Below are 26,105 nucleotides of genomic sequence, written 5' to 3' on the forward strand. Positions count from 1 at the left end.
TATCTGCTGCATTACCCCAGAACAACAATCCATATGACATAAGACTGAAAATTACTAAAATAAACTAGTCTAGCAGTACTTATGTCCGTGAGTTTTCTTATTGTTTTTATTGCATAAATGGCACTACTTAGTTTCCCTGCTAGGGAGTACAAATGGGTGCCCCACTGAAGTTTGGAGTCAAGGGTTATCCCTAGAAAGGCCATCGACTCAACAAACTCAAACCTTTCATTATTCAAAATGACGGAAGAAGAATTTGATTTGACATTTGGCAAAGAAAACAAAATACATTTAGTCTTTTTTGCATTTAGTACCAAATTATTTATGTCAAACCAATCAAGAACCCGCGACAGAGCACTGCTTACAACGTCATAGTTGTTTATTTTTCTGTCTAGTTTAAAAATAAGGTATGTATCATCTGCAAACAATACAATGTCGCAAGTCTTATTTACAAAATAAGGTAAATCATTTATATATATTAAGAACAGGAGAGATCCTAAAATTGAACCCTGTGGTACACCCATTTGCGCCAGAGCGCCATTTGATTTTGCACCGTTAACAACAAACTTCAAAACACTTTCATTAAGATAGGAGGAAATGAATTTCTATGCATATCTGCATTCCTTGATTCCATAATATTTAAGTTTTTCTAGAAGAATATCATGCCTAACGCAATCGAAACCTTTTGATAAGTCACAAAAAACACCAATAGCATTTTGTGACTTCTCCCACGCATCATAAGTGTGTTCAACAAATGCTATACCCGCATCAGTAGTCGAGCGACCTTTAGTAAAACCGAACTGTTGAGAATGCAGTAGCTTATTCGAGTTAAAGTATAACAACAATAGATTAAGCATGATGTTTTCAAAAATTTGTACTGGCAAAATAGAGATCTGTCTATAATTGTTTGGGTCATTTTTATCACCGGACTTAAATAATGAGATTACTTTAATTAATAGATCTGGAAAAATACCGGATAGTATACATTTATTAAAGATGATAGCTAAACAAGGAGCCAAGTCGACAATTACGTTGTTAATAATTGTAGATCCCATAGATCACTGGTTTTTTTAAGATTTAATGTTTTCAAATCTTTTAATACATCGTACGGAGTTATACGCTTAAAAAAAATTCTAACTCATTCTGGGGAACTTAACACTTAAGTAAGTCTAAGGCGTCATTGGGTGACGCTTTAAGTCCTTTAGTAGTATTCAAAGGAATATTAGAGAAATATTCTTCGAATTGGTTGGCCACATCTAAATCTTCAATTACAATATTCCTTTTTATATTAAGGGTTAATTGCCCTGCATCAAACTTCGTTCTGCCTGTTTCTGAACTTATAATATCCCAAGTAGTTTTCATTTTATTTTTAGATTTTAAAATTCTATTTTAATATGCAACGAACAAGCTGTTTGACAAACTTGTTTAAATAACTTGGAATATTTTTTAACAAAATTGAGAAATTTATAATTACGATTATATTTCTTAAGTTCATATAGCTCATATAATTCATTTCGATTTATATAGATACCGGTAGTGGCCCAGTCTGAGAACTGTATTTGATCGTTTAGATAAACAGATTTTAACTGAAATATTTTATTAAATTCGTTTTCAATTAATTGTAAAAGTGAATTATATAAAAAGTTAGGATCGTTTGAGCTAAAATTCAAATTTCGAAGGTTACATTGTATAGCTTTATTGAAGGTAATTAATAAGCCTTTTAAAGTAATTGGCCTACAAGTGACTTTCCGTTTCTTTTATTTTTCTTTTATACCTATTGACACCATTTGGCCACAGTGATCCGATGTTAGGTTTGACAAGATTTCCTTATTAACGGCCTCACAATTACAAAACACGTTGTCTATACAGGTTGCGGAAGTAGCTGATATTCTTGTAGGTAACATAACATTATTATTTTCGGAAATTTTGTTTTTCTCAGCCTTTAAGCTGGTGTAAACTACATTCACGGATATAAATCAAGTGAATGCAGTATGTGGTGTGTGTTATTTATGTATGTAATATTTATGTGTAGTAATTATGTTGTGTCAGACTCTTCTAATTGCATGAACTTTCTTACTATTCTACATGTGTTCAAGATAGCCGCCTTCTGTATTGGGATATAAAGGGACTCATTTAGATCTAATAATTTTAGACTGTGGAGGAGATGGTTTGGGACGACACCTGTTGTGGAGATAACTATAGGGATGATGTACACTTTTTCTTGTTTCCAGATTCTTGTAACTTCTTCCTTGAGCTCATTATATTTATTTATTTTTTCAGCGATAGTTTTCTGTAGATTGTGCGTATTGGGTACTGCTATGTCTATAAGGTAAGTGACTTTATTTATTTTGTCCTGTAGAGTTATATCTGGTCTGTTATGGTGAATGGTCTTATCGGTAAGAATGCCTCGATCGTAATACATTTTGTGTGTGGCATTTTCTAAGATTGTTTGTGGTGTGTATTTGTAATATGGCGTTTTTGTGTTTTGTATAAGTTTGTGTTTGAGTGCTAGTTTTTGATGAACGATATTGCTTACTTGGTTATGTCTATGAGTGTAGTCTGTCTGTGTAAGGGTTATGCATGCTCCTGTTATGTGTTGTATGGTCTCTGGTTGGGTATGACATTTACGGCATTTATCATTTGTGATAGTGGGATCTTTGATAATATATTTTTTGTAGTTTTTCGTGTTAATGATTTGGTCTTGGATTGCTATAATGAAACCTTCGGTTTCTGGGAAAAGGTTTCCTACTTTGAGCCATTTGTTTGATGCTATTGTATTAATGTGGGGCTGTTCTAAGTCATGTGGGTGGCGTCCGTGTAGTACCTTCTTTTTCCAGTTTTCTAGTTTTTGCTTTTGAGGATCATCAATACAGTCATTCATATGATATCCTTGCTCACTTAAATTTAATGGGGTGTAGTTAATGTCATTTACAACTATTGCTTTATGTATATCACTAGTGCGAGATTTTAAATGAAAGAATGTTTTTAGTGTATTGATTTGTTTTTGCCAGAGATTATAAATATCTATCAATCCCCTTCCTCCATTTTGTCTTTTGAGTGTTAGGCGCTCTATTGCAGATTTAGGGTGGAGATTATTGTGTTTTGTTAGAATTGTGCGTGTATTTCGTTCTATTTGTTCTATGTCAGTTTTAGTCCATTTTATAATTCCAAATGAGTATGTCAGTATAGGTATAGCATATGTATTAATGGCTTTTATAAGATTTTGCCCAGAGAGTTGAGTTTTACATATAACGTTTATTCGTCTTTTATATTCTATTGTAAGTGTATGTTTGATTGATGTGTGATCGAGTCCTTTAAGTTGATTATAGCCTAAGTATTTATATAAATCTGTTGGTTCCATAGCTGTTATTGTATCAGAAGAAGTTATTGCGTAGTTACCCGGTTTTATTTTTCCTTTTATTATATGTATTGTTTTGCACTTATCTAATCCAAATTGCATGTTGATATCCGTGCTAAACTCTTTTGTTACTTCTATTAGTTTTTTCATGTCTTTATCGCTCTTTGCATATAATTTTATGTCGTCCATATAAATCAGATGTGATATAATGGTTTCCTCTATACTTTTAAGAGGATATCCTACTCGGCAACGGTGTAATAGGTGCGATAAGGGGTTAAGGGCGAGGCAGAACCATAGGGGACTCAAGGAATCACCTTGATAGATCCCTTTCTTAATCTGTATCTGTCGTGTAACGATAGTATTTTGGCCATATTTAAGGTGTAGTGTTGTTTTCCAGTATGACATTATTTTACGCAAGAAGTCTATTATTTTTGGGTTTATCTTATATATTTCTAATATTTGAATTAACCAAGAATGTGGAATACTATCAAAAGCTTTCTGATAATCTATATAAGTGCAATGGAGATTTCTATTTTTTGTGGCAGCATGTTTGTGAATTGTGGAATCAATAACTAATTGTTCCTTGCATCCCATATGGGCCCGCTTGCACCCCTTTTGTTCTTCTGCTATTATATTGTGTTGTTCTATGTGTGTGTTAATTTTGTTTGTAATGGCTGATGTTAAGATTTTGTATATTGTAGGTAGGCATGTGATTGGTCTGTATTGGGAAGGTTGTGGTGAGTGTTTGGTTTTTGGTAGCATGTAAGTTATTCCTATTGTCATGAATTCGGGTATTTTTTGTTGTCCTAATACGACATGTGTTAGATTTTTCGCTATGCATTTATGTAATGATGTTAATTTTTTATACCAGAAGTTGTGTATCTTGTCAATGCCTGGTGATTTCCAGTTGTGTAATTTTGCTGTTATGTTTGTTATATCTGTTTCGGTTATCTCTACAAATTCCATCTCTTCTATTATACTAAATTCTATTTTTTCGTCATTTATCCATAATGCTTTTGAATTATGGCTTACCTGTTCTTCCCATATACCAGACCAAAATACTTCTAGATCTTGTTTAGTAGGTACGTCTGTGTTCCTGTCAGTTACTGTGTTAGTGGGAGTATGTGGTTTTTGTAAATTTCTATAGAAGAGCTTTTCATTCGTTGTAAAGATGGCGTTATCATTTCTTCGCTGTTGTGCTTTTTTGTATCTTCGGAGTCTATTAACTTTAAGAGCGAGTTTTTGTTTTAATGTGTCCAAATATTCTTCTGGCTTTCTATTATTTCTGTCATGTTTAGTGTGTGTAATACAATTTTGGAATATTTCTTCTACTCTTTTTAATACTTTATTTGATCTATTATTATTGTAAATATACTGAGTTAGTCTACCGCAGTCCGCTCTGAGTTTTTCGATATCTTTTTCGAGTCTTTGTTGCCACGGTGGTTTATTAGTTTGCTTAGTTTTTGTGCGTTGCATATTTTCTATTTGTTTAGGATTTACTTCTTCTGTTATTACTAATGCTGTACAGTATATGAGGGTATGTATGTCTATTAGCTGTGTATCTTCTGAAATAAATCTATTTAATATGTTTTGGTTAAATATTTGAATTAAATTGTAGAGTTGTGGGCTATATTTTATTTTAGGAAGTCGAGGACGTATTAGTGGATCCGTTCCTGAGTATTGCAATAAAGTTGTATTAAATTTATCATGTATTTCTTGTATGTACGTTTCAGTAATCGGATTTTGTGCGTTTAAAGTATTAACTTCGTTTTCTAATAGTATCGTTACAGATTCAGTTTGTGTTGACATATCTGATGTGTGTGTGTTTTGTGTGTTTGGTAGTGTAAAAGATTCTGTTTGAGAGTGAAATTCTGAATGAGACGGATTTCGGGTTAATGGTGTTGTAACGTCGTGTTGTTGTAGCTGTATACGTGCTTCTTCTTTTAATCGGTTCAATTCGTCTTCGGTTAGTAGTTTGTTTTTTACTATAGTTCTTCTCTGATCGGAAATTCGCTGTTCTGTGACCGTAATCCCTGGGTATTTTTGTGTAAAAAGTTCATGCATCTTCTGTCTATATGTGGTCATGTCAGTCTCTAAATTGGTAATATAGTAATATGTTCGCATGATAAATGAGTTTACCTCTTTGCTCCATCTCATGCGAACTCTCGGTTTTCCAGCCTTGGTGGACGCGGGCAAAAAGGCATTCGCCTCCCGCGCAGCATTCAAAGCTGGTAAGTGTGGTTCTGTATTTAAGCTAATAGTGGAAGGTGATGACTGGACGGAGGGTGTGTATGATGAAGTGCTAGGACTATTATAAGGCTCTATTGGGCTACTTGTTCTGTCTGTCAGTCTGTTAATTTCATCATCGGTAGCGGCTGTAGCATTAACGCCGTGAGCCCGCCTGTTCAACTCACGACGACCGGCTGTAGTGTGGAATTTATCGGGAGAAGCCCGCCTGCTCAACTCCTCACCGCTGACGGTTCGCATGCTGTCACACCCAGCGCCAGCTCCAGGTGTGCCCCGGCGATCGCCCCCGGGTAGCGGTCCTATACGTTTCTTCTTACTACGCGTCTCCATACTAAATGGGTTACCATTGCCACGTTTGCCACGCCAGTAATTTAATTATCGTGTGTCCGCCCCCCACGTGATTAGATGGTCAATCAGGACGTGTGGTTGGGTTTCGGGGGGCACATTATTATTATTATTATTATTATTATTAACATCTTATTTCCGAAGTTTGGCACATTGGCGATCTAAGGAATTGTTAATACTTCTTACAGCGCCATTGTCTATGAAAGGCGATGACCACATACCATCAAGTTGCCCATATGCTCGTCCGCCAACCATTGCAATAAAAAAAATCTGACGGAACAGCAAATCTGACACAACAGGAATAAATTCAGGCGAAGGTTCGAAGACTTTATATACATTTCGAGGGACGGAAGTGTAAGTACCGCAGATTTTCAAACTGTTATTAAAAAAAAAACGGTTCGGGGTCGGACCGCGGGATCTGCAATCTTATAAGCTAGGCTATAAATAAACAAGAAAATCATAAAACTGATTTCAATTCCGGCGGTCATCTTATCGGAAATTAGTTAAATGCGCAGGACATATTATATCACATAAGTGTGTTCACAAACACAGGAGCACTCTCTATTTCTTCACTCTCCTAATCAAATGGAATGACTAATCGGACACTGCCTAAAATAGTTCAGGTGCAGGACCCTAGCTTTACGTGTTTTACGAGGCACGATACTCTACTTACTTCTAGACTCCGAGCTGTTACTGAGAACGTTTCCCATTGAAAACCCCAACAACTTTTATCGGCCGAACCTGTGGTTTGAAAGGACCTTGATCTGTGACCTTATATCTACCTACTACCAACGAGGTAGTTGTATCTATATCAACAGTATAAAACATATGTTCTTGAACTCCCCCTCTCAATGTATCAAGTCGATTAGTCTTTACCGAGATTTGCGCTCATTTTAATTCAAACTAAAATTTAATTTCAAACACCTTTTTCAATGTCTAATTAAAGTATTTTCTTACCAGTAATTACCCTTCAGTCTCGATTTGTTAATTGAGTCAGTGTGTTTTCAAAGAGGACGAATTAGTTTCCACCCCACGACTTTTAATTAATGTTTTGTTTCTTTGAACTGGATTAATTAAATCGAAAAAAATAAAAAATATAAATAAATTATTGTTTACGTATACAATTAGTCAGTTAATGTAGATTATAAATTTTCTGTGGTGAAATTCGTGAGCCGAAATACCCAGCGTGACCCTGAGAGTTACAAACTTTGTAAACCGAGGGGCAGCAACTCCGTGGTTTTAATGGGCTTATAATTTCTCTCGTGGTGGTATTTGATAGTGAAGGTCTCTATGTGTTCATCCTATAATACTTTAAATTGGTGGAATACGTCCCACCTCAAAAGGCGAAGACATCTTTGCCTATCAGTGAGACAATAAAAGGGTACATTTTTACCAATCGTAAATTAAATAAGAAAATGTCGTTGTAGTTACGATCTCTCACGCTCTAGAAAAACACGTTCATTAGACAAAAACGACGTCATATAGATTTTAACTAACTAGGCAAAATTAAGAGCCAAGCCAATATTTATATACTAAAAATATTATCATTTTAATTTAACTAAAATAAGGAAAAGTCATAGTCAGTAAGAATATAAAGTGTCATTATCGTCGAATTTCGGTCACAGTAGGTTACTTTAAGGACTATTTATTTGGTAATTGAGTGCGAGACATGAAACATTATGAGAATAAACAATGGTTTTGTATATTTTATAAATATTTCACTCCAAATAATATCTGTGATATTAAGTCTTACTAATATTATAAATGCAAAAGTTTGCATGGATTACTCAATTACGACAGAACGGCTGAACGGATCAGAATTAAATTTGTCAGAGGGATGGATTATAGTCTGTAATATCACATAGGTTACCTAACACTTAGATTATCCCCTCCTCTAACACGCAGACGAAGCCGCGGGCGAACACTATTATTGAACAAAATACTTGCGTTTGGCGTCATTTAATGATGGCTGATATTCATAATATTCGTATGTCGTATACATTATAAGTACGATATATTAACTTTACAGATTCCTTGTCTGTATTATATATTTTGTAGCCAGTGTTACGGCAGATGTCACATATTAAATTTGTTAGAATTTTGTCTAGAATTTTTAATAAAAATAAAATTGAAATTTTCATATTTTTGTGAATTATTATATAATAGCTACTCGTCCCGGCTCCACACAATAAGGACCTATATACAACTTTTTGATTAAAGAACAAACATAATAAGAAAAATTCTTTGATTTTTTCTGACTGGGAAAGTTTAAATTCTCGGCTTTTCTCTTATATAATATGCATATATTATACATATAAACTTTCCTCTTGAATCATTCTGCTTATAGATGCATCGCATTAAAATCAGTTGCGTATTTCATAAGATCTAAGCGTACAGACGGCGAGAAGCGACTTTGTTTTATACTATGTAGAGATTTAATTGATATGTCTTACTACTTGTATTGTTCTTTGTGTTCTTGGATAAAGATGTACAAAACTGCTTATGTAAATAAACTGGACGGGTTTAGTATTGCAGCATTAATGCAGTCTAGACTGTTTTTATGTAAACATAATATGAGTACAAAATATAGCCGTTATTGACTGCTTTGAGAGCTGCTTTGAGATTGAGGGTCGGTGCAATAAAATGTTATCGCTATTTTCAGTTCAGAAACACTCAAACAGCTCGGAGTATGAAAAGCCGTTGGTCCTGCACCTGAACCATTTCTGCTCATGTCAGATTTGACTTTTGATTTCAATATGAGAGTGTACGTATAACGAATGTACTTGTGTGTGCACACATACTTGTGCACTTTTAAATACATTATATTTTCTGAGTAGTTTTCGAATCTGCTTAAGATTGCAAAAAATAGTGGTATGGGAGAGTCGAAATCATAATCATACGTATTTATTTATTTAAAAAAATTAGTTAGGTATAATTAAAGTAAAAAATTGGTTTTACTAAAATTGAAACGAAAAAAGCAATTTTGAATTAAACAGTAGTAAATACTCATCTTCGACATTGGCAAAAAAATGGCATGACTAAAATAATAAGTTACTTCTGTTAATGTAATTTTTGGTGGTAGGGCTTTGTGCAAGCCCGCCTGGCTAGGTACGGCCCACTCATCGGGTATTCTACCGCCAAACAGCAGTACTCAGTATTGTTGTGTTTCGGTTTGATGGGTGAGTGAGTCAGCGTAACTACAGGCACAAGGGACATAACATTTTAGTTCCCAAGATTGGTGGCGCATTGGCGATGAAAGGAATGTTTAATATTTCTTAAAGCACCATTGTCTATGGGCGATGGTGAGCACTTACATCATCAGGTGGCCCATTTGCTCGTCAGACAACCTATATCATACAAAAAACACAACTCACAATGCCGCTCACGATATGATCTTAGTCTTTAGAATGTGATATATGCCTCTAATAATACTGGCTCACTTGACCTTAACAGAAAACTTATTGCAATTTGCAAAAGGTTGTAAAAAGGTTCATACACAACTTAACACCATTATAAAATAATTGTCGTTCCTTATACTATAATAATGTTATCGCTCTATAACTGTTTTTATCTAAGCATTTGGAAGGGTTTAAATTTGGTTAGTTATTTTATTGTTGAACGGACAAACTTCGGACTATTTTGTTAGTAAAATAACATGGAAGTTTTTAGCTGAAATTGACTGACGGTATGTTTAAATAGCCTGGACTTGCGAAAACTTCGTCTATTGATTTCGGATATAGTACGAACTACATATTGTAAATTTATAACTTTGATCGAAGGTAACATATACCATTACCAAGTACATATAGTATGTAATGCTGTGTTCCGGTTTTTAAAGTGAGAGAGCTGGTTTAATTACAGGCTCCCACATGGTTATTATAGGCTATGGTTGATTGATGTATTGATGTTATAACAAATGACTTCTACTAATTGCAGTGCCAATGTCTAGGGACGATTGTGGCCAATCTCCCAAATAAGAGTAAAATATTTTTATTTTTTATAAATATTTAATTTTTATTTTAACTTTCCTAGAGGCTCAATTATAAAATTTAGTCAACAGATTTAATTCCAAGAAATTTCTCAAAATTATTACCTAAGTTTCCTCAGGATACGTCGGTCATTATTTTTCAAATTTCGTCTTAACCGTATCTTCAAAATATAAGATGAACTGTTGCGAAATTAATTATAGATTTTTTAAAAAGTACGTTTCGATTAATCTATTATTATATAGAAATCTAATTATATACGCGTTGGAAGTCAAGTACGTTATATTAAATAGTTATTTTGTACACATACAGAGAAATCACTCCAAATGAAACAATCCTACAAGATCACGTCTATGTTTCGTCTAAAGTATCATCAATTTAACATACTAAATCGTCTAAAATATGTTTGTATCAAGTCGTACGTGCACCCAAATATTTCTCGAATGTTCGAAGCTAAGTTGAAATATCGCATCAATTTGTATAGATTTAGAATTCGTTGCAGACGCGGCACACGCGGGTCCCACTCGAGTTCAGAAGGAATCCAATTCAATTTATTTATTCAGTAAATTGGTCGCTAAAGGCCTTTTATACGTCAATGGGAATTGTGTCGGTGCTTTGTCGACGTTTTTGCTTACGAGTGGTCCTGTTTACAAACTATATCGTATTCCGCTCAAACGAAGCGTAACATTAGGATACATTTTCATATAATTTTCCTCGCTTAAATAGTATATTTTGTGTTAAATTCTAGTATTTTAAATTTAAGTATAGATTAAAATATTATAATAATCATTAAGTATGATCATTATATGCAAGATAAAAATATATATTAGTGATAAATATTTTTGAAATTTGGATACTAAAAGATTTTTTTGGATTATTACAGACAAGCCAACCGAAAAGCTGACTTTAAAAGATAAGCCGGATAAGTAGTATCCTTGTAGCTTGAATGATGATGAAAGTGCTTATCCGGAACTGGATATGCTCGACATATATTGAGGTGCCATCTCTTATCATTTATTTTCATTCATTATTCGTCCATCGATCTCGTTCGTCTGATATACATCCAGTACTATTAGAGCTTTGTAGACACAGCCATGTAACTACTTGCTCTAATTGCGTAATACTATACGTTTAAGCCAGTTCTCTTTGGAAATTAATACCCTCTCAAACTGTTGTTTAGTTGTAAGTTACAACCCAGTAGGGATAGAGGGCGCTGATTGTGAAGGTCACATTCCTGAATCGCGTAGACTAAATTATTTTACTGATCAAATTAATTATATTTACAACCAGTGAAATAGGTTTATTTAAAACATGACTCTCCTGTGATAACATTTCTGCGTATCCAGCTGTTACAATTTTCTTTTCCATATTCAAATATAAAACCTCGAACTTTTTCGTGGTTTTTATAATTTCATTATAGGTGCAAGCGGATGGTGCATTTGATAAGTGATGCTAACGATTTACGTACTACACGGTCTAGTGAATCTAGTTCAGTTTGGTTCCAAATTAGAATACCAAAGCTGGAAACGAGTAAGTGAATAGTCTAGTCGGTAAAGTTTCTACCGGACAAAAAAACTATTCATATTTTTTATTAGGTTTTGAAAGAATCGCTTATATTATTGTTCCGTTTCTATAATAAAATTCCGCAGAAATATTTAATTTTGCCGTTTCATAAATTCAAATCATTTGTAAAAAATACATTGGTAAAGAAGGCATATTATTCGATACAAGATTATATGGATGACTAAAATGCGCGAAGTTAATGCTTGTTGACTTCCAGGCAGGATATATTGCATACATATATAATTGTATTTAACTAACATGACTGTCATTTTAGATGTTAAAAAAGAGTAACTATTGATTTTCTTGCCGGTTCTTCTAGGTAGAATCTACATTCCGAATCGGTGGTAGCTTTATTTAATATAGTTTGTTAATGACGATTCAAAAGTGCTTGCCTACTTGAATAAAATATATTTTGATTTTGATTGTGAAATCGTAAATCCCGCGCCAACACAGCTTACGTGGAATAAAATCAAATTAAGCATAAATCTCCATCATCATTATCAGCTTACTAACATTTAGTTTATTTATAACAAACTATATTCTTGATATTTTAAAACATACTACATAATTATACCTCTTATTGGCAATAGATCTGGTTGATTTTTAACATATTTTCAACGGAGAAGAAAGTTATCAATTCTGTTGTATTATTTTAGAATTGTGTCTTCAGAACTGTTATTAATGAACTTACATTTTACATCACATTAGCAGCCTGTAAATTTCCCAATGCTGAGCTAAGGCCTCCTCTCCCTTTGAGGATAAGGTATGGAGCATATTCCACCACGCTGCTCCAATGCGGGTTGGTGGAATATACATGTGGCTGAATTTCGTTGAAATTAGATACATGCAGGTTTCCTCACGATGTTTTCCTTCACCGCCGAGCACGAGATGAATTATAAACACAAATTAAGCACATGAAAATTCAGTAGTGCCTGCCTGGGCTTGAACCCGAAATCATCGGTTAAGATGCACGCGTTCTAACCACCGGGCCATCTCGGCTCAATTAATGAACTGTTTGGGAAAAAATATTTTTTGTTTGGGAAACTGTACACCACTTGGTGATGTCGGTGGTTTAAATTAAAAAAAAAATTAAAGTCGGTTATTACGTTATTAGGTTATTTACGGTTATTAGCCCTTATACCTATCTACTAGAATAATTTTTACTTTAGATAAAATTATGTAAATTATAATTTTCGGTTTTAGAATTAACGATAAGAAATTATCTTAAGAAAGTCAAATTCGAATTAGACTTACACTGAAATACAGCCCCACATTGAACTTAAGTTTCAATCCCCTTTCATCCTGCGACGTTTTGTGAAATGTTGCAGGAGAAAGTTGTCTTGATACGAGTACGTACCCGAACGTGTCTTTAATCTGATAAAGTTAATGGTATTTAAATATAAGATTATAGGCCTTAGAGTAAGGTTAAATGTACCATAGTAAAATGTTATACATGAAATAAGTCTATATAATTAAATAAATATAATATATATACATAAAAAAAACTGGTTACATTTTATTTTTATTTTATTTTACTTAACAAGCTAATAGTTATCTGTGGATTTTAGTTACTAACTTCAAAATTATTCAATTATAAAATTCATAAGAATCGTTAAAGAGCGTTTGTGTGCTAAAGGATATTACAACACTAATGACTTTTTAGTTGACTGCACACCTTGGGAATGAAATGATCGCCTCCAGGCTGTTCCAAATAGCTAAAATATAATTATTATTGTACATGTTAAGTAAAAAAAAAAGCCGGTTCTTCTCAGGTCCGAGGTGTTAAATTCCGAACCGGTGGTAGATTTTTGACTATCAATAAGCACGTGTAAACACTTCTATACTGAATAAAGATTTTTGACTTTGACTTTGTAACCTTGTATGATAGAGAAACACACATATGGTGTAATGCGTGTAAGAGGAGGACAGCAAATGGTTTGACTTTCATTTGTTTGGCGATTTTGGGCTTATGTAATTGATTCGGTATTATTTCAATAATAATACAATCAAATAAAAGATCGCTCTAGTAATTTCAATACTGTTGAAGTAGTTACACAAGTCGACGAGCACAAATATACTGTGGAAAATAAAAAGGCTGCTGCGGGGCGGCTTGTTTTTTTTTTTTTAATTTCTAATCGTGTCCATCATTGAACAGTATACGCGCATGGAAGTCATTACAGTTAAAGTATGAAGGTATTAAAAAATGTCGGTACCAAAAAGAAGTCATCTGTGCTACGGTCGGAAATTGTCTGGTCGTCAATAGTATAAAATGTCCATAATTTCTAATATTACTTTGGAAAAAGAAGAAATAACCTCAACTGATACGACTTGGGTACGTTCAAGAAAAGAGCGTACTCCTTCCTAAAAGGCCGGCAACGCACCTGCAAGCCCCCCAATGTTGCAGATATCCATGGGCGGTGGTAGTCACTTACCATCAGAGCCTCCTGCTCGTTTGCAACCTATGACGTAAAAAAAAACTGAAACGGAAATTGATCTAGTTATATATATCGAATAGATTTGTCTGGTCGTCCAAGAGGCAGATAGATTTATTCCTCAGTTAGTTATTGACCAAATATAGATTATCAGACTATTGAAAAATGCAATGTTTTGTTATCTGTCAAATAAGTACCTACTATCTCAATGTTTATCTGAGGTTTGAATAATCGGAACTTAGAAGATTTATATATAGTATATTTTATTAAAATTTTGTGTTACGTCGCTTCTTTTTTTCCCAGTAACAGCTAGCGATCAAAATAAAAAAAAAAAAATTGTGTCTTCTTAGTTTAAAAATAAAAATACAATTAAAAGTAATAAAAATAAATGTGGACGGTTTTCTCCGAATTTGTAACTATTAGCAAAAGATTTTTTTATTTTTAATTATTGAGCAGCACAATACTAAACGCGCCTTCGATTTATTATGGCGGATTTTGACGTAATCGATACGCCGAAAACGCAGTGTAATTTCTCTGCCGCCTAATAAATCAATCCGGGATGAGTCGTTGCGCAGATCGGTCCTATGGCACTTTCTTCCCCTTGGCATGTCTTTCGGTAACGCCCAAACATGCAAGGTCAACGACGTATTTACCTCTTAATATACCAACGAAGACGGAGAAAACATTTTTGGTCCAGGCGCTTTCGTAGAGAACGTTGTAAAAATTGCAACAGATATATGAATAATCTTTACATAGTAATTGTAGGGTTCTAAAAATATCTACAGAAATATTAGCAACGGCATATTATTTTTAAACGTTTTACCTAGAAAAATATTTCCTTTTACACTTTGCAATTAGAAATATTACGATATATCGAAATAATCACGTACAAATTCGCGTAAAAATACGGGCGAATAGATCTGTGTCTGTTGGAAAATGAAAAGATACTATTATTCAGATTATAAGATATTAATTGGTTTAATAAAAATAGCACGGGATGAAATACTTATTTTACTCGAAGGAAAGATGGGTAGTTGGTATTATATATTTCTGCATTTCAGCTTAAAGAGCGAGTCATCCAGTTTAATTACTAGACCAAAGGACGTATCGTGAGGACAGTTAACACTTCTTACAGTGCTTAAGTCTTGGGCGTATAAAAAACTTGAAATAAATTTCGTAACATTCATTTATAGCTTTTTGTCCGTGCCTTTAGTTTATCTTTATTTTTTATTTCGATTGAGTTTGGTTTAGTTTAAGTGCAAGATTACAATTGAAATGTTTGCATTAAATTTTATATCGCCTTCTGTAGTTTTCTATTTCTTTTTATATGATAAAGGTCTACCTTTGTATAAAAAAAAATAACGGCTGAATTGTCCATCAGATAAGTGCTCACTTTTGCCACTGTATAGATATTGGCGCTGTTAGAAATTTTCGCCATTCCTATCATGATCAAGAGTGTGACGATCACTCTCAAAACCGGAACACAATAATACTAAGTATTGTTGTTTGGCGGAAGAATATCTAATGATTGGATGGATGCCCTAAGTACTACTATCTATTATTGTGATTTATTAGTTATTGTGTGCCAGCTTCTCATTGAAGAAGTGTTATTGATCTTTAGAATTATTTCCAGTAAATTTTTATTTTTTCCAGAAAATAAAAATGCAATGGAGATATTTTAAGTCCCGGGGAAGGACATAGGCTACTTTTTTCAATTCAACCCTCGAGGTGGTAAAATTGGTGTGACAGTTTGGGTGCAATAGTTATGGCTTTATAAATTTCTCATTGGTCAAGCCACAGGTTCAGCTATTAATTAATAAAGTCATTAAACACTATCTCCTCTGGTATGTAGTTTATATTATTAGTTGATATATCAGACCATTTCCGCGTTCTTGAATATTCTCTTTTAGAGAAAGTTCGATGAATTAATCGTTGAAACTGTTTACTGTAAAGGTGATGAAAATATGACATATTATAACGTCCAAGTTTTCAAAGTACAGCGAGCTCTACTTATAAATCTTTGCTTAGTTTTTAAAACACGTTAAGAATTATCTTACGGTTTACATTTATAATTTTTTTTTTTTTTGATGTAATTGATGTGATTTTATTGTTGTGGCTGTATGTTAGTATTCATTAACATTAAATATATATCTTAAATAACTATATTTTTTTAATATAAAAGTAACAAAAAGCTCGTACATAACTTTGTGATTGCAATTTATATTTAAAAGCAAATTTACATTAAAGCTTTAATCTGTATCGTTAAGATACAAAAACATATTAATAATACATATATATATACATATATACTATTATTACAGATATTCTCTAAACGAATCGGTAGACTGAGTAGGCTCGTTTGTATTATTAGGAAAATTATTGTATCAAAGTGTAAAAATCAGAACGAATGATGAACGAGTGAGTGAGATATTGAAGATTGAATGCTTTATGCTCTATCTAAGTGTATTTTTTTTAATAAGCTGATATTGTTACATTAATATTAATATATGGATTCTTGCTATACGTTCAAGTCTAGACACCGATTAAACAAAACTTCCTTAGTGAACGCGGGAAGCATTGCTCGCCAGGGACTGGACCCCCCTGTAGCTACCCTAATCTGACGGAGCTTCGCTTCGGACGTTTTAATCATGGGTGAGTAGGGCTACCACGATTTATAGTTTTGATATAATGTATTATTTTTTTTAAATCTTTTTTCTTATCATTTGTTAGTTTCGAAATAAATATATGTATTACAATTTTTTTTATATACTTTTGGTTAATAAAAAATAGATGTTACGGAAACCATGTTTAAATTTAGTACGTGAAACAAAAGTATAATTTACCTGCCAGTGTTAAGAAATAGAATTGAATAACATGTTATAAATAAACATTTCATCCAAAATATAATAAAATAAAATATTTCATTTATTGATATATTTCATTGTATAGTAAAGATATACTTATTGTTTAAGTCAAGAGGTTTAAAATCTCCAATAGCGACGTTTAACGTATCAGTGAAATGCAATGAAAGTGTATTCATACGCGAGTGACAGAGTTATTACTAAAACTAAAACTTTCTCCAAAACGCTCTGCATTTCCTGGTATAAGCTTTGTATATGTTGGCTTTTAGAAATGCATAACAAAAGAATCTTCCCATTTATTATTAGTTAAATAACAATTAATTCGTAACTAACTATTAATAACAAATAACTAAACATTTTTACAAATCTTGGCATTGATAGTATTATAATAAAAAATAATATTCTCTCGAGGAAAGAATGAAAGAAAGTTTACAAATAAAAAAAAAAAAAAAAACATCAGAAACAATATAAATGCAATACAAAATTTATAGAAATTCACGTTCCCGTCACAAAAATGAGGAACCTTTATCTCGTAACCTACTTAAACAAGTGACCTAAAACAACGCAATTAAGCTCTGTTTTACTTCGTCCCAGGTTTTCAACACCTGGTATTTTCTATTATCTAATAAAGCGTACAAATTATGGTCGCCCCAACGTCCCGCCGTTCTAAATATAATGACCTCCACAACGCTGGCGTGGTTACTGCGAATGTGTGTGTATGTGTCAATAAAAATTGCATTTTGTAGGTCTCGAACTCCCAATGAGGGAAGTTTAGACGTCGTTCTTGTAATTAATGTTTCTATAACATTACATTAATTCATTGTATTTTCTATTGCTAATTCCAAATTTCCTTCGTGGTCGAGTGGTATGTACACCGGTTTTCATGGGTACGCCACTCCGAGGTCCCGGGTTCGATTCCCGGCCGAGTCGATGTAGAAATAGTTCATTAGTTTTCTATGTTGTCTCGGGTCTGGGTGTATGTGGTACCGTCGTTACTTCTGATTTTCCATAACACAAGTGCTTTAGCTACTTACATTGGGATCAGAGTAATGTATGTGATGTTGTCCAATATTTATATTTATTTATTATTTATTAAATGGAGATGATATTGAAAGATTTTGTAATTTACATTAGTAGAACGAATAAAAGATACATTGCTTAATAGCTTGTATACCAGCGATCGCGCCGACTTCGCACGGGTGCATTGCTGCCACTAAACAGAATGTCTTACAACGTTCACAGTTTTTCAGTCGTTAGACAATACAAACTGCTATGTCTCTGCGTTTTAAATCTGTAATATCTTCGAAAATTTTCATTTAAATTACCCCAGTATGTGCCGTATTGATTTATATTAAATGCACAATTTGTTTAAGGTACTTAATTGGATAAGGATTAATGCTGTATTGCTTCAAATCAAAATTTTCAAATTTGTATTCGAAATTTTTAAAACAATCACTAGATCGTGATCTTTAAACCAATTATAATTTTGTCTTTCCAGTTGAAAATCTTAGACGTCGGAGATATTTTTTTTTATAAAGTATGGGTTGACGGGCAATTTGTGAATACACTGACTCACTGACCTACAAACGTGATGGTGGTTCCCACCCGGACTGGCTTGTAGAAAGCCCATCCAGCAAAATGCCTCCACTATTGCTATTGAAAGGAGAAATCACTCTTGTTTGTCTAGACAATCAGATTTTGATTCGAAACGGAAACGCTAATAACAATCTTGCCACCAACGCGATCATAATATGTACCATATCTCTAATTAATTTTAATCTTTGTTAGTACTTAGTCCATGATCACATGGTTTCACTCGCAATAAGCATTAGCACCCTCCCCCCAAGTCGACGACCTTTCCCAATAAATGTACTAATTAACGCAAAACGATTTCTTCCTTGAACTAAAACATTCAAGTAAACAAACTCATTGGCTTTATAATACTAGTATATACATATGTACTAATTATAATGACGTTTTATACATCACATAATTGGGTGGCCTGGCAAATGGTCCACCAATTTCTAAGTGGTCACCACTAGCCATAGACTTTTGTACTGTGTGAATTATTAATCGCAACTCATATCACCAGTTCAACACTAACCTTGTTAACTAAAAAGCTATATGCCTTGTTCATATAGTTACACTAGCTCAGCCTCCAAACCGGAATACACCGAGAATTGCTATTTGTCGGTAGAAAATATGATGAGTGGGTATTATACCCAGACACTTGCTTATTCAATATCAATAATGTAAATATGAAAACATTTTTATCATTCATGCAACAAGACATAACATTGTTACTCAGCTATTTTATTATTTTGATTCAATAATGAATATAAACTCAATACGAATAAAAAATAATTAAAAACGAATCTTAGAATTTTTCTAAAGTTAATTAGATAACAAGAATGCTATTAACACTTTTAAATTGATGTATTTTATTTTAAAACCACCGTACGAAACTCCGGCTACAAGTTTAATCAGATTTACCGTTTGTAACTCTTTAGTACGGCGTAGAGAAAAGCACGATACCGCTTTTGAAACTTTCTAGTTTCAATAGCAAAAACTATTTAAAAAAAAAAAGCACAAATATTATTAGTATTTGCGATTGAACACAGATACAAGTTGGAAGAAATTATATATTTTTTTATTAATTTTCCTCGAACAAATCCACTATCTGAGCAGATTACAGGCAACTTTTAAAAGGCTTTCTTAGCGCCTTCACTTAGATCAGTACGTACAAGTCCCGGTGATAGGAATTACGAAGTTTCGCAATTAGATTGCTCGGGATTGGTTCTTGAGAAACAATACCCAACTAGACTCGCCCTAGATCTCGCATAAGTATTAAGTGTATCTTACGTGCATTTCGTGCAACTGTTAATTAATTACATTTGTTATACATTCAGATATTGTATTGAAAATGATTTTAGTTGTGATAAGACTTTGTCTGTATGTGTAGGTACCTATTCAGTTCATTTTATTAGATAGAAATAAATCGTATTCAGGTTTGAAGGGTGAACGAGTGAATGTAATTAAACACGCAAATTGTACAAACGGAGTCGGAAGTGGTTACAAATATACTTTGTAAAATAAAGATAAAAATAAACATATATTTTTTTTTTATGATATATATGGTCATGCCATTTATTTTTCTAACGTGCTAATCAGATATATAATATAAATATAATTGTACTGAAATAATATTTACGATTGCATCATTAGTTCCGGAGATTACCTCCTACTTATGTATAAACAAAAAAAAATACCTCTTCATAATATTATTAAATAGACTATTTTTATGTTATGTTTTGTGTGTATTTATTGCGGCTGTCGTTATAAAATATTAGTTTTAAACTATTCGCAGCGTCTTTCCTCTGTTCAAATAATAGTTGACAGGGAACTAATGTTTTTGGTTATACTTATTTCTTTATAAAATTGTAACGTGGACGGGAATATGGACCTGAAGTCAACAATCCCCCCCCCCCCCCCCCAACGGTAATGCGCCCCTAATCTTAAGACATGTAGTTGCACTTTCAATATGTGTGTGTTGCAAAAGTTTGTGCGAATAAATAAGTGTGTAATTATAGTATTGCTAAATAAAAAGAGGTTAAGGTTAAAAATGTGAACTTTTGAGCACAATATCATACACGTGTAAACATTTTAATACGTTGAAATATTTAGAAGCGTGAAGGTAGGAGTATGTTTGAAATTTATTTAGTTTTTCAGCAAAGTTACATTTAATTACGAATTCTTGGTATGTATAATCCAGACTCTTAAGATGTTTTAAAGGGAATGTAATGAATTATAGGCGGTGAATAAGTCAGAAGTACTTTTATACTTAGAAATCTTGTGATCTTTTATTAATATTCACGAGTAGGTATATTTCGATTGAAAAAAAAATCACGTGGCTTTATCGAGATGCTTAGCAGTGGTCAATGATCTAAATCGGTTGTTATGGTTATACTGACACAGATTATAAAACAAAGGAGCATCTAGTATACGTTTTAAAAACATTAAACATTGTAATACTATAGTCGTTAGGACCCCTTAATGAAAAATAAATTCATGAGTTGGATACTGCTATATACGACGGATACTACGCAATCTCAATCATCAAACGTGAATTCGTATCCAGACTGATATCACTTAAGTTTCCATGTTCTTCAATTTGAGTTAATATTCAATCGTACGCTCATCTAAAAGATGAATCGTCGTAAGGAAACCTCTATGGGTTGGCGTTTTTTTTTTCATTTTGATTTATATTATAGAACTATCAAATGGGACACCCGATGGCAAGTGGTCACTATCACCGATGACATTAGATTAGTAAGAAATATTAAGTATTCCTCAATAGGAAGCAGTTATAAATAATATATTATTATAACTTTGTCATTCCAATTGAAGAGCTTGGACATCGGAGTTATAGTGCTTAACTTTTTTTTTTAAAAACGTTCATTGGTAACCTAGCCTGACCCATCTAACCGGAACACAACAATAATATCTATTGCTGTTTGACGGTAGAATATCTGATGAGTGGTACCAATCCAAACTGGCTTGCACAAAACCACACCACCAAGTGAATTCTGCCTCATGTGAATCCAACATCCTGAACTGGAGCAACGTAGTTCTCCTTAAGGGTTGGAAGGTTTTGCCCTGCACTGTTTTTTAGTAACGTAAGGTAATAATTTCAATTCTTAAATAAATAGTAATCATTTCAATCCACATAAATTCCGTATATAACTTTAATAAATTATTTATGTTTAAGTAATGGTTTATTGCATTATATGTATGTATGATTTATGTTTTATCGGTGCTGTTCTAAAAACTAATTAATATATTGTATATTAACATAAAAAAATGTTAGAAAGTTTTTTTTTTAAGGAAATTACAAACTACATTTTGAGAACATTAACTAACCAAATTTTATATTCGGTTTGTTGGCGACCACGCGCTCATAATTTATTTTAATGAACGCGCATTTATTACGTTTTTACATTTAAAAAAAACATTTGATATTTTATGCAACTGTACCTCATGCATTCAATGAATTATTGGGTTCAACCACGATCAATATCCCATCGAAACGTTTCATCAAGAGTAACATAATTCGAATCAAACTCCCGCTCAGGCGACGTTCTAATTGCGCTTTTGCTTTGCAGTCTGCATCAGCAAAGATAAGTGGGCAATCCGGGAGAAAAATAAAGTTCCCTGCCGCCACCCGCCTGCGCGGCGCCTCTCCCCTACCCCGCCGCACCCCCGCGCTCAGTCCGACGCCACCCTCGCCACGGTGACCACGCTGAGACTCGACTCGTGCAAATGATTGCGGAAAGTATGTTCTATAAATGTTCAGTGTTTGTGCTACTATAGAGTGTTTGTGTGTGTGGGTGGATGATTACTCACGTGAACCGGTGGAATTTCAACTATGAATTACACGTAAGTTTGGCTTTATAATATAAAAATATTGTTTTCAAAAACCTTAAACATTTAATTTGAGTTTGTTACTAATAAAATTTATATGAAAAACCGACTGTTGTTACATATTCTGTAATGACGAATTGTTTATATGACTCGCGTTATATTAACAACGTATGTATATAGCTGTATATTTTATATTATGTAAATAACATTTTGCGTATTATCATTTGTAAATGTGGAAAGTTTTCATATCACAGATAATTCATAAATATTAAAATTTGGTTTATCGAATGCAGTCGCATCGTTTCTAACTCTTGTAGTCTCACATCGTGTGCAATGATTACAGATAATTATAAAAACTAGTTTTACAGTATTGTGATAAATATAATCGTATTAATAACTACATGTTTTATTCGTGTATTGTGTTTTCAACGTAAACTTTCAAGATAATATTTATTGCGACATTACAATTCGTTACAGAATTATAAGCATTGACTTAGAATATATGTTAGTACGTATATGTAAATGGTACTTTGAAATAAGATATTTAAAATGCAAATAGATCTACACGATTAATAATGACAATATTATTTAATACAATTATTTGATTAACGGTTTTATTTGATGTATTTAATGACATAATGAAATAACTAAGTATATATTTTATGATATAATTTATTGTTACTTTTTATACAAAATGTACCATAGTTAAATTTTAATAAATAAAGTATATTATGAATGATAAAAAAGCTTGGATTTATGTTTGTTGATTATCATACAAGATAGGTAAATAAATTTAATTGAATATAGCACATATATTAATGTGTCTACGACGTATATATGTTACTACGGAGTTTCTAACCAATTCTTCTTGGTAGTATATTCCGAACCAGTGGCAACAAAATTAAGGCGACATACAAGGTATGCAGAAAATAAGTTCAAATTCAAAATCGAAAAGATAGATTTTTTTATTTTTTATTTTATTTATGACTTGATTGACAATACATATTCATGGTTATTATTAGGTTGCCATAGAAACCATATAGGTGAAAATATAAAGATTATAATAGATACTAAAACATGAGGATATAGTCTTTTATCAGCTAAATTATTTTTTTTACGTTTTGCTGTATTAAATATACTCCTATTAAACGATTACATTTTTCCACGTTTTCCCTACAAATTTAACATAGTCTAAAATATAAATCAACTAGGTTAATATAAACAGTAATACGTCTCGCAATTATTATTAGCAAGCAATCAGAGATATTGAATATAATTTGTATTTATGTATTCAGGGTCTATCTAGTATTGTGCTTCTTCTCAGGATCGAACATTTTGACGCATGGACGCCGAGTACATCATCAAATAGAATACTCGGTACTGTTTAAATGTTCATTAAAATATATAATATTTACGCTAAGAAAAGTATTTAACAAATGTATTATATAATAAAATTAAGTATGACTGAAATTTCACATTATAATTATAAACATCAAAATTTTGACCCATCTATATAAATATTGTAAATTGCGAATGTAACTCTGTCTATGTGTTTAACTTTCACGCCTGAACTGAATTTGATGAAATTTGGAATGAAGTAAGCATGAACTGTGGTTTCCTTGCGAGGAAGGACATATATTTTATACCTATCACTTGACAATCAACCCCTAAAACGCGAAAGATACCGCGGGCGACTACTAGTTTTTCTATATTATGACAAAGATACTTTTAATCATTATCATTTCATTGTTATAGAATGCTTACGTTACGTTTGTGGTCTTACTGTTGTGTCTCAATAAGAAGTTTATGAGAGTTGATTGAATACATAAAGATCGAGTTTGCATAATAAGTATTATATAATAATTTAAATGTTAATAATAAATAATATACGCAAATGTGATTAAATTATTTGTGTGAAAATGTAAAGTAATTATTGTAATAGTCATTACTAAAACTTTAAATGGTTCATATATTTCCTTTCATAATCTTATTTTATTTACAATGTATTTTTAAGTTCTTATAAGACTTTAAATTAATCGACTAGGTTTTACTTGGTGATAGGGCTTTGTGCAAGCCCGTCTGGGTAGGTTATCACTTATCCGATATTCTTCAGCTAAACAGCAGTACTCAGTATTGTTGTGTTCCGGTTTGAAGGGTAAGTGAGCCAGTGTAACTATAGGTGGTGGATTGGCAATGTAAGGAATGATTAATATTTCTTACAGCGCCATTGTTTATGGGCGGTGGTGACCACTTACTCTCCATATGTCCGCATATAGCAACCTATACCAAAAAAAAGTAATTACATAAAAAAAAAAAAATTTTTTAGTAAAAAAGAATTATTCGACAAGTTCTATGAAGTATTTTCGAAAATCTATCAATATAGTCGTGAAATGTGAAGGTTAGCGTCGTTCTACAAAGTACTACAAGCATTTCGTAGGCGCGTGGCAATAGATGCGAAATAAGTTGACCGAAAGAATTGGCAATCAGAAATTTGCCACAAATGGTTGAACATTCATCAAATCAAATCAAATCAAAATACTCTTTATTGTACACCAGTAAACATAAAGTTGAATCACATTTAAGAAAGATGCACAAGAGGCGGCCTTATCGCTAAACAGCGATCTCTTCCAGGCAACCTTAGGGTAGAGGAAAGAAACAACAGATATAAACATAATATATGAATACATTACAGTGAAATAATAATATATTTAAAATAAAATATGTATGCATCTCATTAGATATAAATTATATATAAAATTAAACTAAAATTCTCTCGAACTAAATACAACATTAAAGTACAAGAAGTTTTGTTTCAACATAGTTTTAAATGAAGCAAGTGACTGTGCACGTCTTACTTCAACAGGAAGAGAGTTCCACAGACGAATAGCCTGAACAGTAAAGGAATTTGTATAGAATGAATTCGAATGAGGAGGAATTTTTAAAAGTAAATTATCTTCATTCATTCATGTATGATCATCAATTACATTCAAGTATAAAGTTATTAGAAACGAAAGCGAATAATGCAATATACGTTTCAAATTCAATAATATGTTATAGTTCTTTCCTTTGCTAACGTCTTAGAGCTTAACTTCAAGACAATTTAAATAAAGAAAAGAGTAATTTCTTAAAACATATGAATATTATAATCTATAAGCGAGATCACAGTTTTTAATTGTAATTCACTTCATTTACTTGTAAGCAGTATGTAATAGCTTACAATTTCGATGGTGTTAATATAATCTACTGAGCCGAGATGGCCCAGTGGTTAGAACGCGTGCATCTTAACCGATGATTTCGCGTTCAAACCCAGGCAGGCACCACTGAATTTTCATGTGTTTAATTTGTGTTAATAATTCATGTCGTGCTCGGCGGTGAAAGAAAACATCGTGAGCAAACCTACATGTGTCTAATTTCAACGAAATTCTGCCACATGTGTATCCCACCAACCCGCATTGGAGCAGCGTCATATAATATGCTTCAAACCTTCTCCTCAAAGGGAGAGGAGGCCTTAGCCCAGCAGTAGGAAATTTACAGGCTGCTAATGTAAAAAAATATATAATCTAACGGTATTCTTAATTTTACAGTGTTACACATGACAATTAATAGCCAAGTAGATATCATTAACAAAAACGAATTTTGATTATAAACTAAAAAAAAAAGACACAAGCCGGCTGAATGAAAGCATCTTTAGTTTAATGGTTATATACTAATGAATATAAAATAATTATACATTTTTTGCAAACACAATACCTATGTTTTCGGGTCCTACCAACTCGTCTAGTTTGTCATATGCAAATATGAACCATTCCCTACATTTCCAATGCCAATCTTGGGAACTAAGATGTTATGTCTGTGATTACACTGGTTCTCACCCTTTAAACTGGAACAAAAACTA

General features: G+C 32.7%; 1 protein-coding gene across 1 annotated transcript in view; it reads left to right on the top strand.

Annotated features, from left to right (window-relative positions):
• The first annotated feature begins 22,074 nt into the window (after positions 1–22,074).
• Positions 22,075–26,105, top strand: part of LOC113391798 (uncharacterized) — a 78,414-nt gene continuing 74,383 nt past the window's right edge. Inside the window, exon 1 of the mRNA XM_026627883.2 lies at positions 22,075–22,225. The gene's annotated coding sequence lies outside the window, so the exon portion shown is untranslated. The remainder of the gene's footprint in view (positions 22,226–26,105) is intronic.

This window comes from Vanessa tameamea, chromosome 10 (genome assembly GCF_037043105.1).
Source record: "Vanessa tameamea isolate UH-Manoa-2023 chromosome 10, ilVanTame1 primary haplotype, whole genome shotgun sequence".
NCBI classification, from domain to species: domain Eukaryota; kingdom Metazoa; phylum Arthropoda; class Insecta; order Lepidoptera; family Nymphalidae; genus Vanessa; species Vanessa tameamea.